At 36.5% G+C, this 20,333-nt stretch overlaps 1 pseudogene; it reads right to left on the bottom strand.

Annotated features, from left to right (window-relative positions):
* Positions 1 to 20,333, bottom strand: part of LOC111392421 — a 75,673-nt pseudogene that overhangs the window by 53,436 nt on the left and 1,904 nt on the right.

Here is a 20,333-nt window from a genome sequence, read left to right as displayed (position 1 = left end):
TGTTTTTCAAAATGTCTTCACATTTCGAAGTTGAAATTTTCAATGGAAAATGAGATTTTTTAATTTTGCAACAAAAGATGAAGGGGACTTTGGTTCAACAAAAAAAATTTAAAAGTCACAGTTGGTAAATTTCCTAAAAATTGGACAGAAGCACAAAAGCAGAATATGATGAATTTGTTTACACTTCAATTATTTTACACCTATATGACACTATTTTGATAAAAGTTGAAAATCTCGATTCTACAAAAGAATTTTGAAAAAAGTTGGAGGACTTGTATTTGTTTAAATCTACTTCTAAGAAGTTATACTTGCTTGAAAGATTTTTCAGTTTTTAAGATGGATCCTTCAAAGGATCTTGATGACAATTTGAACGTTTTCAACAAGCATGTTCAAGATATTATTAACTGTTATGAAAAGGTGTTTGAAACGTATAAGGCTATTATTTTTCTTAATTCTATGTTTGATTCATATAGAGAGGTTAAGAATGTGATTAAGTATTATGAGGAGACCTTAACACCCGAGATTGGCAATGATTTCTTTAAGAGTAAGGAGATAGAGATTAAGGCTAAAAAAGAAGATAAGAGGAGTGGTGAGATGCATATAATGAGGGGTAGAATAAAGTTTAAGAAAATGAATTTGGGTAGAGCTCAAGATAGTAGTGATTTGAGTAATGACTCAAGTAATGAGGATGGTAAGAAGGATGGCAAGGGTTTAAACAAGTTTAGTGGTAGATGATGTTACAGTTGCAATAAAGTTGGACACTTTGTTCGGGACTATATTAAGAAGAAGGATAAGTAGAAGGGTAAGATGAGAGATGGGGGCAAATGTGGCTATATGGTTGAGTGATGACCCTAGTGGGGTTTATTTAAGTAAACCTAATTACTGTATGTGCATCTGTGTGTAATCCTTTTTGTATATGTGTGATTGCTTAAGTCTGTTGCATGATTATATGTTGCATATTAATGTGTTTCATATGTACATTTGCATGAATTTGAGAGAAATTTTATATGTAAAGTTGCATAGTGGGTTTGGATGCATTAGCAGTGAAACCTATTATTTACTTAGGTTTGGAGAAGTAACGTGGTGATAGAGAAGAAATTAGGATCTCCATGTGCCTCAAAGCATGAATGGAACGAGATAGGATAAGTGTGGTGAGATCTTTTCATGAGGTCATTTTATGCATTTGTTGTATGTGTTTTGTTGACCGTTTGATTGATTAACTTGGTGTTAATCTGTTATTCTACGTGAACAAGTTTTTTTAAAAGAACTTTGAGTTATCCTATGTTATATCTTCATCGCATGATTATTGCTCTTAATTGTTCACTATGATTATCTGCTTCTACTTGAGTATATGTCTATGACCTTAGCCTTGGTGAACTTGAAGCGGGTATAGAATGTGTTTCGGGTCTGAAACACGAGGAAAGGTTTATGATTCCAACATTATTGGTTACCTTGTTTATTCAAATGCTAACTGTGTATTTTGATTATTTGCAAGTTTATCGGACATCAAGGCGGAGATTTGTTGGATTTTGATACCCAATAAATCCTGGGCAATGAGGTTAAAAATTTGGATTATATTTCATAGGTCTCGATAGATGAGTGAAATAACTATCAACATAATCAATTAAAAGGCTCAACTCGAAAGCAAGCCGGCCATTAATAACAACTTAATTAATTAACGTTGCATTGGCCCAAATTCTACATCTCGGATGGCTCCTATATTGTTGGCCTATTTAGTGTGACCTAGCCCATTTTAGTTACAACCTAATTCTATATATATTTCATCCCTCTAACTGTGGAATAACCGTAACTTTTGTAAGGGAAAACCCGTGGCTGCCTACGCCTTGTTATCCTCTCTCTTTTTGCTTGAGTATAACCTTGTAATTCCATTGTTTATTTTACTCTTTGTGACTTGGAAACTCATCATCATAACCTTGTCTAAGTTGGTGCAGAAGGGAAGCAACCGAAGTAATAGTGAATTGAGCTTTTTGGGTTGACTGGGTTTGATTTGGGAAAAGATACTACAAATTGAGCTTGAAAGCCACCAATTGAAGATCAATTACGCTACACGTCCAAACTTATTAAATATCCAAGGGCATAATTTGTGCATATAGATTCTTCATCAACAACCATAGCATCAATGTTTACCTTTTTCTGTCTTAACACGTGGAATCTAAACAAGATTATTATCATTTCAAGTAGAAGTTGAAAAAAAATAACAAGACGCTCTAGTACTAATAAACATTAATTAGATAAGACACAATCACCAACCAAATATTCGTTGAAAGAGGTTTTGGTCCGTTTAGATTGACCTAATTTGGGTATGCTCTTCAAGGACCATTCAATGGTATAGTCGTGACAATTCTGCAACCAATCTTAACTGGTTGCTGGAATGGAATTTTTGATATTATCTGCTTTCAGTGACCACCGTGTGAGCCATAAATGACCAATATAAAAGAGGAACAAATGGCGGGTTCCGGCACATTTTTCTGCCCATTTCAGGGACAACTTCATGTAGTCGCTGGATAATATCTACTTTCAGTGACCAATTAGTGGCCGTTGGTGTGATCTTTTAGCAACCAATAGAGCAATACATTCTTGAATTGCTTCATTGATACACAAATTGTTTAGTTGAAATTATGGGTTATTATTAAGTTATTGCTTCAACATTTTAGGGGCTTTGTGTAGAAATAGATGAGCAATAAACGGATATTTAAATTTCATATATAGTGACTGACATTATCATGCATCCATGGTAGCTGTCAAGTCAACAATCGGAATAAGTATTCTTGAAAAGCATGCTAAATCCACAGACCAAAATAGAAACTGAGTTTTTTTTTGTATATGAAAGTAATAATTTTCTAGCGGTAGAATAGCTTTTTCAGTGATTTTTTTTGCCATTGTTGTTTGAGTTCTATTACATCTAGCCATCAGGGAGAGTTTCTAGGTTTATTTGGTAGGTGATACCACACGGTAAAGAGAGGATGACCCCCGCTATGTTGGGTAGCGCCTATCATGATATGGCGACTACCCTAGTGTCAGCTCGATCGACACTATTTTCGCTTGCTCATAAGGTACAGACAGCTTTGGCATGTTAGCTGACGCTCATCATATTAGAGTGCTAATTGCTATGTGGGTGCAACTCCTGCCACATGATCTGTCGGAACAACATTGGAACTGATCAACAACCGTCCGAATAGTTATCATTAAACCCACTACTCGGGTAACTGAATAAATGGCAAAAAAAATGTAGGAGGAGCCGACACATCTCATAAGGACATGTGGATGACAACTGTTTGACGGTTACATGATGCTAGATTGATGGGGACACGTCGATGGCAACTGCCCAGCAATTTACATGATGCCAGACGCCTATAAATATCCTATGGGTGTGTCAGGTAAGGAGGGTTCTTTCTTTTTCCTAACAAATACTTTTCTCTGTCACCGTTGCAATTCTTTAAAATCTTTTATATAAAAATGATTACTGATTCTCACGTTGGGAGTAAACGGGTGAGGGAGCCCCAGCCTTTTTTTGCAGGATCACCGAAAGACAAGAGACCACTCTTTCACTAAAAAAGACACGAAGTTGCACCAGAACTATTTCATTGGTGCCGTCTATGGAAATCTTCACCGAACATAAAAGCTATGTCGAGAAGACGAACTAGAAACGATACACGTGTGGTTGCTAACACTGGGGAGCTAGAGTTTATCGCCAGGGGCCAAATTCCGCAGCCTCAACCTCAATATGTGATGCAGAGCCAACCTAACCTTCTAGAGGCCCAGTTAGACAATGTGATAACTCTTTTACAAAGTCAGATGCTAAGAGTAGCCGGTCCGTCCCATAATATACTAGAAGCATCGCAGCAAGACACAAGTGGGCAACCCCAGACAAACTATACAGTTGTCCCACCAGTCATTCAAGAAATCGTTGTCGACCAAGGGTCACATGAAGTTACACATACACAGGCCACCATCCTATAGTAGACTTGGAGCATAGGATGAAAGAAATTATGTCTCAAAAGATTGACTATGCATTGTAAAGGAGGAAGGACATGCGACAATAGATGGTTTTGGAAGAAGACTCGTTCGTCCACAAATCATGGCAGTCTCTCTATCAAAGGGTCTTAAACAGCCAATGATAGAAGTGTATGATGGAGTCACTGATCTACTTGATCATCTAAGCACTTTTGTTGATTTGATGAGACTGTATCTAGCCCCAGATGCCGTGATGTGTCAATCCTTTTCATAAATGCTAAGAAGAGAAGCAAGAGATTAGGTAGCTACTTTGGTGCCACGATTGATCAAAACATATGATGAGCTCTCCAGAAGCTTTTTAGCATATTTCATGAGCAGCAAGAGAAAGAGAAAGATCTCCATAGGACTAATGCAATTTGTTCAAGATAAATATGAGCTATTGCAAGATCATTTGGCTAGGTTCAATCGGGCAACATTGGGCATAAAGGATCTTCAGATGTCGATGGTAGTTACAGCATTGATGAATGGATGTGAAATCGAGCTTTTAAGATGTCACTCTCAAGGAACCCCCTGGAGTCGATGCATGAACTGTTGAAAAAGGGAGATAAGTAGGTAGACATTGAAGAAGAGGAAAGGGTTATGAAAAACCTTTGGGAAGGACGGGAACCAGAAACTCACAAGTGAAAATCACATGAGGAGTGAAAATCAGTTGATAAGAATAAATTGAAAAATGAGTATGTGAACAGAGGGTATTTACAAGATCACTCAGTCAAACAAAGGCGAGAAGAGATAAAAACCTTCACCCCTCTAAATGCTCTATGGGCTAAAGTATTGATGGAAATTCGGGACATAAAGGAGCTCGACTGGATGAAGCCCATGGCAGCCTCCACTAACAATAGAGACAAGAGCAGGTATTGTCAATTCCACAGGGATCATAGGTATGATACGAAGGAATGTATCCACTTGAGGAAGGAGATCGAGTGTCTATTGAAATGGAGATTTTCGACTAAGTATGTTAAGAATGATCGAGGCAAACAGAAAGTTGATGATCGACCAACACCTAGAGCCGGAGTAATAAATATAATAGCTGGAGGGATTGCAGCAGGCGAAGACTTGAATTCAGCTAGGAAGAGCTATGCTCGTACTGTTGGGGTTTGTTCTATCCAGAAGAAGGCCAAGTTTTACCAAAATATTACTTTCAATGAAGAAGATCTAATTGGTGTGGCAACATCCCGCAACGATGCTTTGAAGATTGCCGGTGAAAAGGGTTTTGGTCAATGGTGGTAGCGCAGCAAACGTCCTTACTTAGGAAGCATTTTTGGGATTGAAAATTTCTTTGAAAAATTCAAAGTTGTGTCCACTCCCCTTCAAGGATTCGAAGGAGCCATTGTTATACCAAGGGGAGATGTAGAACTTTCAGTGACATTGGGTGCATAGCCAACAAGCGTGGTAATCCTAGCAAACTTTCTTGTTGTTAATATCCCCCATGGCGTACAATACAATATATGGTTGACCTCTGTTAAATATCGCTGGTGCAATTCCTTCCACTTATCATCAAGTTCTGATGCTGGATTTTGAGTCCCCAAGGGGACAAATTAAGCCACTTGACATGAAAGAAAAAAATTTGATAGGGGAAGGACGTGAATTCTGTATTGGGGTAAACATGAGGCTAGAAGAAAAAGAATTAGTGAAGTGTTTGTCTGACAATTTAAATGTTTTTGCATGGAGCCCAAGTGACATTCCAGGGATCAATCCATCAGTCGCTGAGCACCGCATTGGTATTTCATCAGGAGCAAAACCTGTAAGGCAAAAGAAGAGGAATCTTGCTCCGGAGCGACAGGACACAGCCAAGGTAGAAGATGAAAAGTTTTTGTATGTAGGGTTTGTCAGGAAAGTACAGTACCCTAAATGGTTGGCCAATGTTGTCCTCGTGAAAAATCGAATGGGAAATGGTGTATGCGTATTACACTGCTTTAAACAAAGTATGTCCTAAAGATTTATATCCGCTACCCAGGATAGATCATTTGGTGGATGCCACATCAGCTAAGGTTTTTGGATGCCTTGTCTGGGTATCACTAGATCTCTATGCCTGAGTCAGACTAGGAGAAAACATCCTTCATAATTGACTCAGAAATGTACTACTACACAGCTATGCAATTTGGCTTGAAAAATGCTGGAGCAACTTTTCAGAGAATGGTGAATAAAGTCTTTAGAGACCTGATTAGAAATATAATCGAAGCTTATGTTGATGATATGGTCATCAAAAGTATTAAGGCTGATAACCACGTAGCTAATCTGTAGAAAGTGTTCGACATGGCTCGACGGAATAGGCTGAAATTCAATCCTTACAATTGTGTTTTTTGAATAGTAGGTGGAAAGTTCCTAAGTTTCATGATTTCATAAAGAGGCATCGAAACAAATCCAGATAAGATCCGAGCTATCTTGGAGATGAAAAGCCCCTCAAGTAAGAGAGAGGTCCAGCGGCTCACAGGGCAGGAAGCAGCATTGAATCGTTTCATGAGTCGAGCAGTTGATAAGTGCTACCACTTCTTCAAGGAAATTGGTGGCTCAAACAACTTTGAATGGACCAAGGAATGTGAAGAATCCTTGAATCCATGAAGCTATCGCTCCAGTAGCCCTCGATCCTGATAGTCCATGTATAGGGGACGTGTTATGTTTGTATTTGGCCATTTCAAAGCGCGCAGTCAGCGTGATGCTCATGAAAGAATTTCCAAAGTCATAAAAGCCAATGTATTACTAATCTAAGTGTTGAGAGGTGTAGAAACCAGGTATAGCCTTGCAGAGCAGTTGGTGTTTACATTGATTGTGGCCATCAGAAAGTTAAGGCCATATTTCTAGTCTCATACAGTACAAGTCATGACTGACCAGCCCGCCAAGCAAATTTTGCATCGACCCAAGACGTCCGAGAGGATGTTTAAATGGGCAATCGAATTAAGTGAATTTGACATCGAGTTCAAACCGAGGACGACCATTAAGGCGCAAGCTTTGGCGAACTTTATCGCAGCACTTACATCCATGCTTGACCAACCCACAAGGCATGAGGAAGTTTGGAAAATCTTTGTGGATGGATCCTCACATAGTAAAGGACCTGGAGTAGACATTATTATAATAGGACCAGGGTCAAAGGAACGAAATATTCATTGCATTTCGAGTTTTCGGCAACGAACAATGACGTCGAGTATAAGGCCGTGATTACAGGCCTGAGCTAGACATCTAGACTGAGAGTGATGTCAGTAGAAATTCGCAGTGACTTTCAGTTGATAGTTGGGCAAGTGACAGGGAAATTTGAGGCGAAAGACGGGAAGATGGGAGCTTACTTGATGAAAGTCAAGGACCTACAAAGGGGATTCGCAAGTTTCAAGATAACCAAGGTCTCCCGTAAAGATAACGAGCGAGTAGACGCTTTATCCAAGCTCACATCCACAAACCTAAAAAATCTACCCAGTACGGTGAACGTACAAGTCATGCGACACCTGAATGTATAGCATGTAATCGACGTGGTACACATGGAATATGAGAAAAGTTGGATAGACTCGATAATTAATTATCTTGTGGAGGATAAATTTCTAGAGGAAATTCTCAAGGCCAAAAGATCGAAAACTCGAGCAGCTTCATTCATCATGATCGACGAGCAGCTCTACAAGTGAGGCTTTACCATGCCTTACGTAAAACGTTTACGCCCAACTGAGGCACATGAGGTGTTGTTAGAAATCCATGCAAGGATCTATGGCAACCATCAGGGGTGCGGTCGCCCTTGCATTCAAGGCCCTAAGATAGGGATATTATTAGCCAACTATGAAGTAGGATGCTAAAGAGTTCACTAGAAAGTGTGATGCATGTCAGTGTCATGAAAATTTGATTCATGTTTCCGAGAGGCAGCAGTCTGCCATTTTCGGGGTATGCCCTTTCTTTCAGTGGAGAATGGACATTTTGGGGCCTCTATCCATAGCCAAGGGGCAAAGGAAGTTTTTGTTAGTGGCCATTGATTATTTAACGAAATGGGTCGAGGCGGAACCCTTGGCCGCTATCACAACTACCAAGGTGCATAGTATTACTTGGAAGAATATAATATGCAGGTTTAGCATACCAAGAGTTCTTATAACTGAGACCGTCAGACAATTCGACAACTAAGGCTTCAAGGCTTTTTGTGAAAGTTATTGCATCGATCACCGACTCAATTCTGTCACTCACCCCCAATCCAATAGGCAAGCAAAAGTAACCAATCAGACGATATTATGGAATTTAAAGACAAGACCTGAAAAGGAAAAGGGGCTTTGGGCAAATGCATTGCCAAATGTGTTGTGGGCATATTAAACTACTCGGCGAGAACCTACAAGAGAAATACCCTTCAAGCTCTCTTTTGAGATGGAAGCCATTGTCCCCTTAGCTAAATGAAACTGATTGGATGAAAGTTAAACATCTTGACGTCATAACTACCAATGCAGAACTCGACCTACTCGATGGGGTAAGAGAGAAAGTAAACGTAAGGATGGCAGACTACAATCGAAGGGCTGCTGAATACTTTAATCAAAGGGTAAGGCTAAGGAATTTTCGGCCAGGAGATCTCATATTAAGACGAGGAGAGCAGCAGGGCACCCTCCATCCAAACTTGGGCCAAATTTGGAAGGACCGTATGAGGTGATTCGCAACCTTGGAAAAGGAGCTTACAGTCTATAAAGCCCGAGAGGGAAGCCACTCAGTAGGCCGTGGAACACCGAGCATCTCAAGAAGTACCATCAATAGGTTGATGAGTAGGGAGATCATACCAGATCTTTTGTAAATATAGTTGTTAAGATGGTTTACTAGCTTTCATAATGTATTAGCAAATGTCTCTTGTAAATATGGTCGCTAGAATTTTCTTTTAGTGTCTGTAATCTATTGTCTACTGTAGGCATATCATGTTGTAATCATTTGAAGTATTTAATGAAAGGCCTAGATGGCGGCAGATGATGAGGGCGCTAAAAAAGGGCCAGCCTAGCTGGGACGTCCCGGTACGCCTACTGAGTTCCCAAATCTAGGCAAATTTATGTGTCTATATAGGAGTTGGGTATACAATTGACTAAAGAATGAGCTGCAGAACACCCCTTAAAATTTCTAAGGCATTCGATGAATAGCACTGAGCAATATAACCAACAAAATTGGTTACCTCGAAATCGCTCCAAGGTCCGATGATAAGCTTCCAGGACCGTATAAACGGTTAAGAGGTGAAATCACCAGATCTCATGCCTTACGAAGGCATTCGACGAATAGCGGTGAGCAGTAAAACCAACAAAATTGGTTGGCTTAAAATCGCTTTATTATTTGCTTCCAAAATCGAATAAATGGATGGGAGGCAAAATCACTTGATCCCATGCCCTACGAAGACATTCAACTAATGGCAGTGAGCAGTAAAACCAACAAATGGGGTTATCTTAAAATCGCTCTAAGGTTTGATGGTGGACTCTTAAAACTAGGAAAAATTGGTAGAGGGCGAAATTTATCAAATCTCATGCTCTAATTCCTAAGGCATTTAAAGGGCAGCGATAAGCAACTGAATGAAGGATTGATTAGCTCAAAATTGCTATATAGTCTGGCGATGAGCTCTCAAGCTAAAATTTGCTAAGGTGCGAGATAGATGCAACTAGCACTTTGCGTTTCAAAATTGCTCGAAAAACAAAAAAAAGGGATAAATGATAATGTCAAAAACTAACAATATCGAAATGATGAAAATTAATAATAGCAATAACAGTATTGAGCGCACGACGTATCAATCATAATAAATGCAAAGCATAATATTCTGTCTACATCTTGAACAAAGAAAAAAACTATTGAATAGTCAAATGGTGAAAAGGGATAGCAACAAAAAGCTTAAACAAGTAATAAAAAGTTAAGTCATTCTGCGTTGGAACTTCTTCCACATGTGCCCAAATGTTTTAGTCTGCTTAGCCGGTTTTTTTTATCTCTACGTTGCAATAGAAAGCGATCGTAGTCAGAGAGATCAATGGATGGATGCTCGACCGTCACCCACTTTGGTAAGGGCGATAGAGGGTGCCATTGTTTTTGCCCCATAATTGTTCATGTCCTTAGAATACTCTGAAGAGGCCTTATAATGGTCTACTGCATCGATTTGAGCACGGGCCAAGGAAGAGTGTAGGTTGTCAATTTCTCTCTCTTGTTAATTGATGCGAAATTCCATTTTCTTCTTTTGAGCCTCCACAACATCAAGAGGCTTCTTGAGATCGCCCCACCTCTTTGTCTTTCTCCTCCTCGAGAGCTTTTAATTTAGCAGTTAGAAGGCAACTTGCTTTGACGGGAAAAGTCTGCATTGTCAAAACCTGTCAAGCAAATAGTAGAAACAAGGCAAGATTGTTACACAAAGTATAAATGTGTATGAAAATGCAAAAAAGAAAGAGGGAATACCCTTCTATTGTAAACCGCCAGGACCTTCTCTACATCGTCCACCCAGTGCCTAGAAAAAGCTTTGGCATGATCGGATATAATGTAAGCATCGACCATATCAACTTTGCACATACCTCGAATAGGAGGAAATTAAAGATCTGAAAGTGAAGAACCATCACTCTCAAACTGGAACTCGTCAGGACTCAAGTTTTCCTCTTCTTTATCATATGGTAGGACTCCTCCCATAGGTTCCTCCAATGGTGAAGAAGACCCCCGTTAGTGTTCTTTCCCTTTCTCTTGTTCGTGACTTTTCTCTTCTTGGGCAGAGAATGAGACAACCCCTCGTCGCTCTCGGGCTCGGGCTCAGGTAGTGAACTCAAAACTCCTGTCAAGTCAAAGTCCATACCTGCATACACACAACCAAGAAAGTCATACGCAAGGGCCAACAACTGAAGAAAAATGTAGAATGAAAATAAAAAACTAAAATAAGGACCTCCCAACAGGTCGATCAATCCCCACTGTCAACATCTTCCTTACTGTTAAGACTTGAGAGAGGAGAGGTGAAATAGGTGGTATATGGGTCAATTGTTGGACTTGAGAACCCAAAAGAGAAGTAGGCTCAACATGACTATTGAAAAGATGAATTTGAGAGATTCTCCATTAAGTATTGAATAGAATCGACTTTCAGAAATTTGAACGAAGAAGAATCGAGATTTCCACTTGCTATTGGAATTTCTATACTTAGAAATGTGAAGAGATACACTGGTAGCGAAATACACAAACTCATTGTATTGGGGTAAGTTGTGCAACTCGAACACGCACCTAAACAGTTCAATAGAGGGCACGATCTTTTCACTAAGGCACGGGTACAAAAAGTATAGTGCTTTTCTCCATGCGTTCGGGTTTATTTGACTTAGTGTGAGATGAAATTCGTTGAAAATTGAGACAAAGAATGGATGAATAGAAAACATCAAACCTCTATCAAAATAATCTTTATACACGGTAATTTCGCGAGGGTCTGACCCAGAAAGCTCTTCTTTAGGCTTGGGGCCTCTATATATATAATCATCAATACGTGTATACCTATCAAGCAATTGATCTAACTTGGTTGGAAGATTGTAGAAGTTAGGCCCCTTTGGTCGATCGAGGCAGTCCACTGGCCAAATCGGTCGGTATAATGTCCCTTATCCACCCCATTTTCACTCTCATGCTTAGATCTACTCTCGCCTCGCCTCGCCTCGACATCTAGAAGGATGAATTGGAACGTTCTGGACTAGAAGACGATGAAGATGATAGAACAACCTTGTACATCGAGAAATAATGACGAGCTACTAGAATCCTAAGAAAAAAATAAAAGGGGAGATTACCTTGGAGACGAATACAGAGAGAAATAACGCTTAAAATCGACAAAAGGTATGGGGACTAGTGATACCATGTGGTTCAAATAATTAATTGAGATGACTGGTAGAGAGAGGATGACCTCCGCTATGTCGGGTAGTGCTTATCATGATATGGTGACTACCATAGTGTCAGCTCGACCGACGCTACTTTCACTTGCTCATAAGGTACATACAGTTTTGGCATGTTAGGTGATGCTCGTCATATTAGAGTGCTAATTGCTATGCTAAGCCGACTCCCGCCACGAGTGGAGTGACCGCCGTCTACCCGAACAACATTGGAATCGGTCAACAACCATCCGAATGGTTATCATTAAGCCTACTACCTGGGTAACTAAATAAATGGAAAAAACCGTCTGAGGAGCGGGTATGTCTCATGAGGACACGTGGATGACAACTTCTTGACGGTTACGTGATACGAGACTGATAGGCACACGTGGATGGCAACTGCCCAGCGATTACATGATGCCAGACGCCTATAAATATCCCATGGGCGTGTTAGGTAAGGGGGGTATTTTCTTTTTCTAGAAAAAAATACTTTCCTTTGTCATTGTTGCAATTCTTTAAAATCCTTTATATAAAAAATACTTTCCTCACTCACGCTGGAGGTAAAATGAGGGAGGGAGCCCCAGCCTCTTCTTCCAGGATCACCAAAGGACAAGAGACCACTCTTTCACTAAAAAAGACATGAAGTTGCAGAAGAACTATTTCAATAGGCATAAATAAACAAGGTAAAAGGGAATGAACTTTTTAAGGTATTCGTGTATGAAGTCCTTTATCAGCCTAATTTTGTAGTCAACATGGAGTTTTTGAGAATCCAACCTCATACGAAAGGTTAGTGGAGTCTAAACTTACATTTTTCATAGATTTGAAACTCTGATTTGGTCTGCAACCATGATAACCACTATTTGTAATGGAATGGCATCAGTTGAACTTTTTAATAGATATCCTACTAAGTATACTTGTAAACCGTGTTCTATATATGTTTGTGGATACATTCAATTATAAACAAAACAATGTTCCATGCATGTCGAAAAATTCCAAATTCTTTATATCATTCTAGTAGATAAGTGATCAACTTATATTTTTGTGTATTTTCAGTGCACACAAGAAGAATCAATTGGTCACATTGAATTGTCGAGGAAGATGCATTCCATAGAAAAAGATGGGATAACCAGCTAGCTAAGTTACTATATATAAGATATGTCTTTTATTGCACAAATAAAATTATTGTTAGTATTATTCGTGTTAACAACTTTTGTATTGTATGATGGAAAGAGATGGTGGAGTTTTAACAATCACAAACATAGCGAGAAGATGATACATCTATAATGGATGAAGCAACAATATGTGCTCAAGTTCTTGGTAGGAGTTTCGTGACTATCTCTGGGATTTGTTGGAAAATAAACCAAATTAATGATCACCGATGAATTTAAGAATCATTTACTAAACTTTATTTTAGTCAAGTGTCAACTAGTATTTCAATAATTGATCGAGCAATTTAAGGAGTCTTCTTGGATATGTAAAACTACATATATTTTGATGCATTTCCCCATGTCTTCCAGTATGTATAAATTGGAATATAATTTGTAGTAATTTTTAAGGCAATAAGATTGAGTATTTCTGATAATATAATTCACAACTTTGCTTGCCTTCAAACTGGCATCAGAGCATTCAAACATTATAGAAATTATTCAAATATTAAAATAGCAGCAACATAACTTTGGAAAGAAAATCATGGCAAATCCAAGTAATCTAGTCTCTTATATCTCGTTTCAATGAGGAAGATTATGACTATTGGAGCTACAATATGAAAGTGTTGGTGAAATCCATGAAGGTCTGGAATATTATTGACTCAAGCACAAAGAAATGCTTTAAATTAAAACGAGAGGCTATCAACTATGGTTGGTTAATTAAAGGAGACTTGGATAATTATTTATTTGTCATGGAATTGACATATAAAAACTAAACACAAGTGACGATAATTGAGGTTATATATAATATTGAAATATTCCAAGGATGTATGACGAAATGAGGGAAAGAATGTTGTTTGATCTTAATATGTAACCATCATTATAGAAAAAGAATGTAATTAGAGAATAGTTTAAATTGTGACGTAAGGTGAAGATTTGGAGAATATGAAAAGTAGTATCTTGAAATTCAAATTGAAAAAATAATTGAGTTTTCCTAAGGTTTGGTAAAAAAAAAAAAAAAAAAAAAAGAGACTAGAATATCATACATCAGCTCTTAGGAAGTTATTAAAGGCATGATAGGAAAGATTAAATTTTGGGACTAAAAGTTTGTTAGAGTAATCATTCAATAGATGAGGCATTATGGCAAGTGAGGGTCAAATGTGTTCTCTATATATATTACACGTGTGAATCTTTTCTCTCTATATATTACATGTGCGAATATTAGTTAATTAAATTTCGAGGACGGAATTCTTTTAAGGGAGTGAGTTTTGTAATGTCTTAATTTAAAACAAGTAAAAAAAAATGGTCAAAGATGTCAAGCCATAAAAAAATAATAAAAGAAAGAAAGAAAGAAAGAAAGAAGAAGAAGAAGAGAGATAAAGCAGAAGTGGCAGGCGGTGGAGTCCAATTCAATCCAAAATTATTACCAAACTCACATAAATCCTTTTTTTTTTTTTTTTTACACACAAACACCCAGAACCAAAAGAAGCCGAATCAGAGAGAAAGAAAGAAAGAGGAAAGAAGAAAAAAGAAGAGGAAGAAGAATGAAAAAATTATAAAAATTTTGCCAAGTTGTAGAAAATAAATGGTCCATACTATTAGGCTTGAATTTCTCAATTTTGAAAGGTAAGTAAAAAGTTATTTATCGTCAAGTTATGTTTAATTTTATAGTTGTTAGATTGAAGGAGGTAAGTATGATAACTATGAAATTGAGTTAAATGGAAGAATAGTTTAGTGATTAAAGTTTTTAAAAATCCCTTAAACGTGAAATGATTAAATTTGGGTATTGCTTTTTTAATTATTGAAATTACTTAAAATAATTAATTATTAATTTAAAAATTATATCATATTTCAGGCGGCGATATGAACATGGAGACAGGTTACCAATTGAGTTGACTTTGCGAAAATATTTCTGTGAGTGGAAAAATATAAATATTTTTGAAGTATTTATAAGTTAAGTATATTATTAAGGTACGTGCAATTGTGTGTTCCATTATATGATTCTTATGGAAATATCTTTTATTATGATACATGTGGAATTTCAAAAATTACTTATGGCACATTTGTGACTTGGTATGTAAGACATGTGATATTGAGATTTGTTCGGTATATGAGATATGTAATATTGAGATCGGCCTGAAAAGTAACCATGATTATATACTTTTTCTAATTCACAGAGGAGCCTTGACTGTGTTCTATTCTACACGGAGGGGTCTTGATCGAATATTGGTCTTAATCGTGTACATATAGTTGAAAAAGGGCCTTGACCGTATTCTAAAATTGATTATGAAAGGTCTTTGAGATCGAATTTCGTTCACGGAAGGGGCCAAAGGCCGTTAGTGAAAGTTCTTAACCCGAAAAATGAATTATAGATTTCAGTCAGAGGGTACATTTTTTATGGATTTTTTAGTATATTTAATGTGATGAGATTATAGTATGGTTATCAGTTGATGTTTATAGCTTGACTTTACGATGACATTTGTGACATATGTGAATGTCTCACGTTTTCACTATAATTATATGATGTTATCTTGCGAGTTATTCATTGATATTAACTCGATTTTGATAAAAAAATGTAAAATTGAAAAGTATAAATATTTTCGAACTTCTCCACTCACTGAGCTATCAACTCATATATTTTTCCATAATTTTTCCTATAGGTAGCAATTGATTCTTTTTAGTTGAAAGAGCCTAATGATTTCGGAATGAGAGTCACATGACTTGTTGAGTGTTATAACTCATATTGATGAAGCACGAAACAAATAATTTGGGCCTATCGCATTATGTTTTACATAAGCATTTGGTTTTGATGCATTTTTTGAAGAACTCATAGTCAGCTTTGGTGAAATTTGACATCTAGTCAGCATTTATTATCAGCGCACGTCACATTTCAAATCCACTAGGATAATTCGGGACAGGTCATGTCAGAACCTTAGTCATAATTGGATGTTATAGGGTGACAAAAAATGTAGTTGATAGCATATTTTATTTCTCATATTTCGAATCGGAACTAATGATTTGGGCTTAAGTTTGGTTCCTATAATTAATAAAACTGTATCTTTCTATCTACAAAATACCCTAATAATAATGGATGGTTCTGGGTATTGCATAACTTCGATCGACCCACCCAGACCTTTCCAAAATGCTTGGCAAATAATAAGGTCGAATCCGATATTAAGTTGATCAAATATTCAAATCTTACATTAGACTATACACAAATGCATGCGGTGTCTGAATAAAATATTTTATTTAAGAAATGAATATATACTATACATCTTAGTTTTGTAGGTGTAGATTTTTACAAGTGAGAATATTTAAGCGGTGAGACACCAACAATTATGTGAAACTCCAAAAGAAGGAACCGTCAAATAATCTAAGGGCATCGAGAGAGTGTTCGCATTAAATCCTCAAAAGGTTAAACGGTGATATTTAGCAAAGGTATGTAGAAAATATAGGATAGAAAGTTAATTATAATATTATAATTCACAAACTCGAAATGACTGTATATTTTATTGGAGATTGTTTGTAATCGTATTTATATTACGATAGCAATGATCCTACTATTTCTACGACTGGTTGGAGAATGTCTGTAAGGTAAAATTATTAGTATTTTTCATTGGATTTTGTTAGCTATTTACCTACAGAGTCACCCATTGCAAAATCTATAGAAAAATTATTAATTTATTTCTATAAATGAATTACCTAGAATGTTACGGAATAAATTATTTTACCGGGTAAATCCATTGATAATTTAATTTCCTGATTTAAAAAATAATTAAAATATTAGTACTAATATTCACGGACCACTTTCATCTAATCCACAAATATGTCTCATCTATGCCGTCCAATAATTATTTTGGTTGATAAATATCAAGACGGCATATCTCCCACCACAACATTTGGCCCAAACAAAAAGATATATATCGACCCCCTTTAGTCTAGTCGAGAAATATGGTTCGTCTAGACCAACTAACAATTATTATGATCAATAAATGTCAAGGTGCCATATCTCCCACCAAAAAATATGGCCCCAAAAAAGGATGTTCACCGACCCCCTTTAATCTAGTCGACATACCTGGTTTGTCTAGCCAATTAAAAATTATTTTGGTCCGTAAATGTCAAGGCGCCATATTTCCCAACCAAAAATTTGGCCCAAAAAGAAGATATTCATCTACCCCTTTTAATCTAGTCAGCAAAGATGGTTCATCTAGGCTGACTCAAAATTATTTTGGTCGGTAAATGTTATTTTTAAAGACTAATTTTTGATGGGTCGAAAAGGTAAAGACGATTTTCAATGACTATTTGTATTGGGTCGGCAAAAATATTGCCGACTAAATATTTTTATTAGTCGGTAAAGGAGAATTTTCACAATCTATTTTTGGTTTGGTCGGGAAAGTCGTAGTTTCTTGTAGTGACGTTTGGGAAAGAAAAAAGAAAACATTATATAATAGTCAAATATTTTGAAATTTTTTTAAAAAAACATACCTTTTTTAAAATGTAAATATTTACTCATGTATACATCAACTACACAAGCGTCTACATATACTAATATATAGGGTCCATTTGGCATGAATTCTGATTTTGCTTTTGTTTTTGGTAGAAGAGCTTTCGGAGAAAGTTTTCTTAATTTTTATTTGAAAACTATTTTTTAAATGAATTTTTAATTTTGGAAGTACTTTTAGAGAAATTCACATTAAATTACTTTCCTTTAAAAACTATTTTAGCCAGAAAAAACATTCTCATAAAATTAATTAAATTGATAAAAAAGTAATTTTGGATCTCAAAAGCTCATTTTTGCTTTTCAAAAGTCATGTCAAAGGCGCCCATATTATAATTAACCATATTTCCTTATGAATTTACGTCGAGTCATTTTCTATCACCAACAATAATAAGGTAGCATTTATTTTTAATACTATATATATATATATATACACACACACACGCACACACACTCTTTTTTTCTTTTGTTTTGATATTTTTGTCCCACTGGTTTTTATTGGACAATATTTTTAACGAAACAGACATCATGTAACGAGTCATTCAATGATAAATTTCATACACTAAATAGTAATTAGTGAATGACTATTGCATCCCCTGGGGCTAAATTATTATGACTATTGCACTTCTATAGCTCTAATTCCATGCAATAAATATAGGTACTTGATTTTAAGTAAAATAGATACAAATCTATTGACTCTCTATTTTCTAGTATTTACTCTCTAGTTTGTAACATAGAAAAAATTATTGACATTTTATTTTTTATTTTTTATTGACTTGCTCACTAGAGAAAACAATAGGAGAGTTGGAGATTCTTCATGTTTTTTACTAGAATAAGAAACCGAAAATACAAAGTATATTACTGTTTTCCCCAAAATACAAGTTTTAAGACACGAAATGATCTGGGACTCGGTACATTGTACACTTGTGTACAAACCAAAAAAACCGCAAACCTACACCCTCAGTGGTTAGCTGACACTGCATCTATGGATTGAATGCATCAACTGAAGCAACACACTATTCTCTTAGACAAAGAATGACAGAGACTCAAATTTCACTCAAAAAACCAGAAAAGACTCACCAACCAGAGGTTGAAATGATTAGAGAGAGAAGATGTTGGGAACCAAAAGACACAGAGGATTCTTGAAGACACCATAGAAAATCAGACGACAAAATTGAATTAGGGCAACAGTATAAGGCACTATTTATAATCCAAACAACCACCGATGATCTCGATGATGATCAACAGTTTAGAGCAATTAGCGACATCATCATTTAAGTGGCATTTAAAGTTGCTCTTCCAAAATGCGACTTGTACTTATTGGGTCCAGGTTTTGGGACTCTTATTTGAGTTATCAAGCAATGGATCAAAATAGCAACACGGACCAAGCCCAAATATCATCATCGTCCCACTATTTGGATTGGATTGACATCACATCCCAACATTTTTCTCTCACTCGATTGAGCACTTTAGCCTTTTCTCACCCAGATTTAGTAAGCAAGCTCAATGTACATCCTTTCTGCTTAATTTCATGCCTCGAATTGTTTCTACATTATGTATATTTCAACCCCATATCATCACAAGACTTCTCATGTCTCCATTTTCTTCTTTTCACAATACATGCCTACAAACAAAAATCAGTAGAACTTCGACTTGAAATGACTAGAAATCGGGTCACAAAGTACGTAGAATAAGTGTAAGTTTTGCACTAATAAAAAGTTATAGACTTTTATATTGAACCCCTCTCTCTCTCTCTCTCTCTCTCTCTCTCTCTCTCTCTCTCTCTGTGTTGACAATGTTCTTCATGTATAATCCTAGAAATCCTTCAGAAAAGTGCTCTTCACTTCTATTAACGGAGTTATTGAATAATTTTGTTAATCAAAGGATTTAAGGTGGAGTTTATCATATGATTTACAACGAAATGCCACCTTGTTGGAATTCCTAATTGATGTACCTTACCTGATGCCGACTGTTATTTATTCATTGTTTTCACGTTTACTAAAGAAAAATAATTTCATCATTATATAGACATGCCAGAATAAAATTGTGTTTAATTATTAATATAGATAATTTATCTATGTACCTATTGGAATGCACCATGGATTCCTCTTAAGAAAGCTCAATTTTCATATAAAAATTTATTCATGCAAAGATAAAAGTACAATTTCTTCAGAATGACACACAGCATGACTTTCTTTACACGCACCCACAGAATAATTACAGGGGAATTGGTTCAACAATTAATGAAGTTAATTTCTTTTTATTCAGACAGGCTGGGAACATACCCACTGTTATACAATCTAGCTTCTATCAAGAAGGCTCTACAAAGATCCGCCCACTGATACAGGGGCGGACTCATACGACTTGGGTTAGGAGGTCAAAAATAAAATTTATAGGATATCTTCTAATAAAAAAAAGCTAAGAAAAAAAAAGTTAAGTAAAAATTTTTTTCCCCAATATCTGGAGGGTCAATTGCCCCTATAAACCCCCTCCCCAGGTCCGCCCCTGAACTGATGGATGTGAAATTAGTAAATGAACAGTCGGAGATATAGGTATTTTGATCTAGAATTTATAATATTTAGTATGTAACATTAAAGCAGCCAATCAAGAGACATAAAAAGTGTTAAAAGATACAGAGGGGAAAATGATTTTACCAATTTCTGGATGTTTGGTATTATGTTGAAATCTTGGTCTTTAAGAACATCATAAGCCATTTCATTAGTGGAGTTGAAGAGAGCAAGAAAACAAATCCTCATGTATTCTGGAAGCTGGTCCAATGCGTTCACATCCCACCTGATATACCAAAAAAAAAAAAAAAAAAAAAAAAAAAAAAAAAAGGTTTTTTTTTTTTTGGGTGTTGGTGAAAATTTT

Source organism: Olea europaea, unplaced genomic scaffold (assembly GCF_002742605.1).
Source record: "Olea europaea var. sylvestris unplaced genomic scaffold, O_europaea_v1 scaffold928, whole genome shotgun sequence".
Classification (NCBI taxonomy): Eukaryota; Viridiplantae; Streptophyta; class Magnoliopsida; order Lamiales; family Oleaceae; genus Olea; species Olea europaea.
This window is presented reverse-complemented; position numbering and strand designations above follow the sequence as displayed.